Below are 7,084 nucleotides of genomic sequence, written 5' to 3'. Positions count from 1 at the left end.
ATAAATAATAAAATCAAATTATAAAAATCATGGATGTGTCATATTATCTATGTAAGTCTCTTTTAAATTACAAATTGTTTATCTTATCACTTTATTATTTAATGTATGTTTCACATTTTAATAATAGTATTAAGTGTTTCTTAAAAGTCTTCTTTAACTTATAATTAATAATAAGTGGTTTAAAACTAATGAAAAATAATTTTAAATAATAATAACATCAACTTATAAATTACATTTAGTTACAAATAAATTGTATTTTAAATGAAATTCATTACTGAAATTAGAAAATGATCGCATAGGTAAAAAATATATATCTAATCAATCATAATAATTGTTAAAAACAATATTAAATAGATAATTATATTTAATTATATTAATGAGAAAGGTGGGTTGAAGTCAATGAAGATTATCGTTCAAACTAATTGAGATTTTATATGTATAAATTAGTGTAAAAATATTATCTCAAAATTAATGCTAATGACATAACCATTTTAAACATATATTTTTAATATTTTAATAATATATTTTTAACCTGCGTTGTGCAACACGTGGAAATTCGTCTAGTATACTTATAAAGGAATCATTTTCTTTTCACTACATTCATTTGAAACTCTCATACATTTTTCCTTTCACCGCATTCATTTGAAACTCCCATTACTTTTGAATTTTTTTCTAATAATGATGATAAATTGGTTAATAAAGTTAAATAAATATCAAACCTAAGTGTAATCATATATAAATTTAATTTCAATATTAAAAGAATATCTTTACTTCTACTTATAAAGTTATGTTTTTTTTAACTTTTAACATATTATACTTAATTTATTAGTTTTAATATATTGTTGGATGTAAACCATTATAATTTTAAAGCTACAACTTTTTAACAAGTTGTATAAAATACTTAAATTATTAATTTAAATATAATATTACATGGTAAACTACTTACATATAAATTTTAGTTTAACTTAAACAATCCAAAGAATATTTTTTAAATAGTTAAAAGCGATAAATTTTGTGTCTTTCTAATAATGATTATAAATTGGTTAATAAGGTTAAATAGATATTAAATTTAAAGTGTAATCATAAATAAACTAAATTTCAATATTAAAATAATATATTTACTTATACTTATAAAGTTATGTCTTCAACTTTTAACATATTATACTAATTTATTAGATTTAATATGTTGCTTGTATGCAAACTATTATCAGTTTAAAGCTATAATTTTTGAAGAGTTTGGAGAAAAAACTTAAATTGTTAATATTTTAATAACATTACAATGTCAACTAAAATATAAATTTCAATTCCACTTAAAAACATAAAGAATATTTTGGGAATAGTTAAAAATGATAAATTGTAGTGCTAAATGCGAAAAATAAATTATAATCTCAATTTAACTAAAATATTTCCTAGAGATATTTTTATAATAGTTAAAAGTTTTTAAATAAGTAGCTGAAATAACTTACAATAACAATAATTAAAAATAACTCTATAAAAATAATTATATTGTTACCATTAAAATTTTAAAAAAAAATTAACGTTTTAAATAATTATAATGATAGAAATTGAAACGCTAAGAAAATAAATTTTCAAAAATTAATTGACAATAACAACTATAAATAACATCTAACCATATATTATATTTAATTTTGTTCATGAGTAACACACGGGTGGAAGTCATTTAAACAATTGAGATTTTGTAGTTATAATAGAGGTATATATTATCATATAATTCAAAACAATCAATATATTATATCAATTTAGTATACGAATTATTATATCAAATTTAACAACAACGTTATTATTGTATTAAAAAAACATATATTTGTAACGAGTTTAACTATATAGGCGTTTCTGCGCAACGCGTGGGTATTCGCCTAGTATATTTATAAAATAGACATTTTTTCTTGCATCATATTCATTTGAAACCTCCAAAGAATATTTCCTTGAACCTTATACATTTGAAACTACCAAGACTATTCAACTTATATAATTTAATTTATGATTAATTGAAATGTTGTGATTTGTAACTTACAAAACTCTTCAAATCATGCTATTTAATTGACGAGTTAACTGAGATATTTAGCCTATATAAGAACATTGTAGCTTGCTTATTGCATGTATGTTAACACAAAATAATATATTATATTGGTAGAGTTTGAAGAGTTATATGATTTGTTTCATAGATGTAAGATAACAATTGCAACTTTTCTAAATGTAAATGCAAGTAAATGCAAATTTGGTGCATGTAAAGTTTTATTTATTAACCAAACTTCAAATTTGGGTATGTGTGTAAAGTTATACTTGAGACATTTTTTTTTTTTAATAATTTTATGTGTTATGGATCTTTTTATAATCATAAGATGATGAAGTGGGACTAATAATTACTTCTTATGAGCTTTTGGTAAATGAATTTTTTTGTTATTTATTAGTTAGAGCAACTAACCTTTTTAACATGTATGTGTCTTTATGTCGTCTTTTTCTTTTATATTAAGACAATCTATTTTTTTGTCCAAGAGAAATTATTCAACATGTATTTTATGCATTAGTTCTATAGTATGTTAGTTTTTATCGTTTATTTTAGTGTAAATAACATCAATGGAACTTATGATAATTGATTTTGTTAAAAAGGAGTTTATAATTATTATTCGACATTGTTAGTGATAGTGATGAATTAGAACAAATGATTTTAAATATGATATGAAATTTATATCTATGTATACATTTTAAATGTTTTTTATAGTAATAAAAATAAGTAGTCTATTATATCTTATAACATTAGTTAATTTTCTTTTTCCTACTCATTCTTCACCTTAAAGTTAAAATAAAACTAAAAAAAAATATTAATACTTTTATAAGAAAATATAAGTGATCAAAATATACTTCACGTGTCACACTTCCCACTCTCTAACCACTCTTACCATTTTTTAGTTTTAATTTATTATTTTTTATTTTTAAGATTTGTTTTAGTACTTAACAATCACTATAGTTTTCTATTTCAAATCACTATTTTACTTGAATGCTTCATTCCATTCCAGTGGTTATTTGAAAAGAGTTAAAAAAATGAGTTTTGTTGCATCAATGGTTATTTCAACGCAGTTTTTTTATAACAATGTTTTTATATATCAAATGTATTTTGATTTCTAAATACTCTTTTTGAATGATTTATAAGTGTTTAATAAGTTTTGTTTGATGTAAATTTTATACTAAATGATATAATGTTTTTATGTTGTTAAAAGTTGTAGTATTTTTCCATATTTGTAACATCCAAAAATTTTCAACCAATTTAAACTTTTCAAAAACAACCCATACTCATTAATTTATTACAAGAAGGTTTTCAAATCATTTATTATCAGAGTATTTCCTAGAACCACATCATAAATACATTAAACATAAGGAGCGGTACGATCACGCCTTCGCCTTGCCACGATCTCCTGAAGTACCTGAAACAATATACTGAAAACTGTAAGCCCGAAAGCTTAGTGAGTTACCCCCAAAATACCAACCACATATACCATACTCATAACATATCATATCATAAACAGAACAGCCATGCACTTCGGGTCTACTGCGTGACTAGTTCGCCACACCGGGTCTTCAGTCCTCCTGGTCCACCCTCCGAGTCTAGCCATATACATCGAGTCTGCAGTGTGGTTCGTCCTCCCGCTCCGAGCCTTCAAACCACCTGGTCCACTCTCTAAGTCTACAGTATGACTGGTCCGCCCGCACCGGGCCTTCAGTCGGCCTGGTCCACTCTCCAAGCCTCGGCACATTTGGTCCGCCCTCGTGGGGCCTACAGCCTATCCGAACCGCTCGCTGGGCCTTCGGGATATCCGGTCCTCCGTAGGTATGTTCGCCTACAGCACAAAGCAGGACCCACCTCAACCCAACCCCAGTCAATCAACTATGTGCACATAAACATATAATCATATAGCAATTCATCACTAATCAACCGATCTAGCAGATTACATACATAGCACACTCTAACCATGATACCGACATAACCGGTCACTAACATAGCATTATCCTATATACCAGGATTCCGACCTTAACCAGGTATCTAACATATACCATCCTAACTACCAGGATGCACACATATAGCAAAGTAATAACATAACAACTACCCGGATTTCCATCTGATAAAGGGCCGACCTTGGTGCCTTAGAACCTATCGATATAGTGAGGATAACTCACCTCACAACTGCTGACTAAATAGATAAGATTACGCTGCTCCAACCTCCGATACGAACTCCACCACTGATCAATACCAAATGACTGAACTCAATAAATACCAATAATTACCAAAATACCCTTGGAAGTCAACTGGTCAAGTCTTGGTCAAAGTCAAAGTCCTCAGTCAAAGTCCACCTTTGTGTATGACCGTCGACTCACCGAGTCCCACAATTCTGAGTCCCTTCTCGCTCAACTCACCGAGTCATCCCTCAACTCACTGATTCACCATTCAACCAGAAAAGGTTAGGACTCCACGATCAGACTCGCCGAGTCCAAGAACATACTTGTCGAGTCCAAGGCAATCTTCAATAGACTTGCCAAGTTGTTCTTCCAACTCGTCGAGTCCATGCCCACCTTCATCCAACTCGTCGAGTTCACCCATGGAATTCGCCGAGCCTCTTCAGTTCTCATTCCATACAGAGGCTTTTCAAGCCATGTAGGGACTCAAATCTATAGATCCACTCTTCTACAGCCTAACCCTCACATAAAGTAGCAAACTTTACGTGAAACCAAGGAGATATAAGCTCAAAACAATCTAGGGCTAAGGCTAAGGACAAAAGGGCTTCACCAATAATTCTTAAACAGGAACTTTATGACATATAGGACCATCACAAGCTTAGATCTGAAGTAGCATCCTCATATCGATTCTTCTAACTTGAATTAGATCTCATATCAATCACCATACATGAATCCATGAAGAAATAGCTTAAGGAAATTGTTCCTTACCCCTAAAATGAGCCCAACCAACTGTAGATTTCTGATCTCCACAAACTTCCTGATACAAGCCTTCAAACCTTCAAACTTCAATACCACAGATCCTCTTCCAAGCTCTAATTCACTCACAATTGGGCTTCCTCACGAATTAGGGTTTTCTAGATCTCAAATGGGCAGCAAAGAGGTTGAGGGGAAAACATAAGGTTCCTTATATAGGGTACAAACCCTGAAAATACGGTTTCTCATTCCAGCACCGACTTTCCGAGTCCAGCCGCTGTGACATCCCCAAAATCACGGCCAGAAAAGACCGATTTTGTTTATGCTTTATGAAAATCAGAGTACTTCATTTTATAAAAAGGTTGCGGAATTTGTTCCAAGAAAAACACGATAAATACGTTATTAAAACATTTTCGAAGAAACGTATTTTTATTCATCTTAAAACGTTTGGGATGTCATCGTTAATACAGAAACATAAGCATAAACAGAACTTACAATTATTTACACTAGTGATCTACATCTCTTTAAATCTCTCAGTGTAATGTCACTTCATTTCGTCACCTGTGATATACATAAACTGAGTGGGTCAGGTTGGAAAACCTGGTGAGTACATAGGGTTTTCAACCCATAATAATATAATTATTATGTTTAATCAAACAATCAACCCAATTACCCATCCCCATTATCTTCTTTACTCTTTAAGGATTTAACCGAAGAGTCATCTATCCTTCATTCGTTTATTCCGAAGTCCCTTACTTCCAGGGCTCTAGGACTGGCACTAAATCCATAGCTGCCAATATTCGTTCGTAAAGCACTAATTCCATAGCTGCTATATCTTACTCATCGGGTACTAAATTCATAGCTACCCGTGCTCAACAGGTACTAAGTCCATAGCTACCAATTCCTACAGGTACTAAATCCATAGCTACCAGTGTCTAACTAATAGGTACTAAGTCCATAGCTACCAATTCCCAACAGGTACTAAATCCATAGCTACCAACGTCTAATAGGTACTAAGTCCATAGCTACCGGTGTTTGTCCCATAGGCACTAAGTCTATAGCTGCCAATGTATACTCACGTCATCCTCTATCTCTCATCATTTATCTACCCATCATCATACCCAACATATTCGTATATATAAAATACGTATACAGTTTAAATCCTTTAAAACATGTATAAAACGTTCATCCAGCATAGACAGCAAGTATTCAGATAACATGCACACATAGCACGTAGTTTATATAAAATACTTCATATCTATGTGTAAGATGAAAGGGACTATGCACTCACCTGAAAGGTGGTGACTCAGCACTCGGACAGCACTTCGATACTCTCAAAACAACCTTTCCTTCGATAAAACCTAGTATCAACACCACTAGGGTTTAGTCTACCGATATCCACGACAAATTAATAGTCTGACTATTATTATTATTATATAAGCGTTAAATAACACTCAATATAACTCATAATAATAGCCCAAATAATTTTTTTAAGGTCCTAATAATGTTACTATAATTAATTAGAAGCTATATTAAAACTAGCGTAGACGTAGCTCACTTACAGCGGGTTTTTCGCAAAACCGGGCTTCGCTGGAGCAGCGTTTCCCGAGCTGAAAGGCTCTTTTCTCAGAGTCGTCGGGCACTCCGGGGCTTCCGCCTCGTGCTAGGGAGTTACCCTAGGCTTTAGGGGGTTAGGGAGGCTTAGAGAGAGAGTTTAGAGAGAGAAAGAAGGGTTTGAAGGTGTGAGAATGAATGGAACCCGACACCTCTATTTATAGGGGTGCTGACTGGTCTACTCACCGAGTAGGGGGGACCTACTCGCCGAGTTGGTCCATGTGGTGGCCTTCTGGTGGTGCCACGTGTCCAATTCTGGTGGTGCCACGTCACCCCGTATCGCGTATCAGCCTTCAAACTTAGAAAAAACATAACTTTCGCATACGAGCTCCGTTTTCGACGTTCTTTATATCCAAGTGTAGGTAAAATCAAGATCTACAACTTTCGTTTAGACTCCATCGGCTAATTCTCGACCGATCTCAAATTTAACAGTAGGAGGCGTTTAGACTGTTAAATGACCGCGAAGAATTCATAACTCCTTCATACGGACTCCGTTTTCATCTGTCTTTTTACCGTTGAGTTCCTA

Source organism: Lactuca saligna, chromosome 2 (genome assembly GCF_052625555.1).
Source record: "Lactuca saligna cultivar CGN05327 chromosome 2, ASM5262555v1, whole genome shotgun sequence".
Lineage (NCBI taxonomy): Eukaryota > Viridiplantae > Streptophyta > Magnoliopsida > Asterales > Asteraceae > Lactuca > Lactuca saligna.
The sequence above is the reverse complement of the archived record's forward strand: the minus strand, read 5'-3'. Positions refer to the sequence as shown.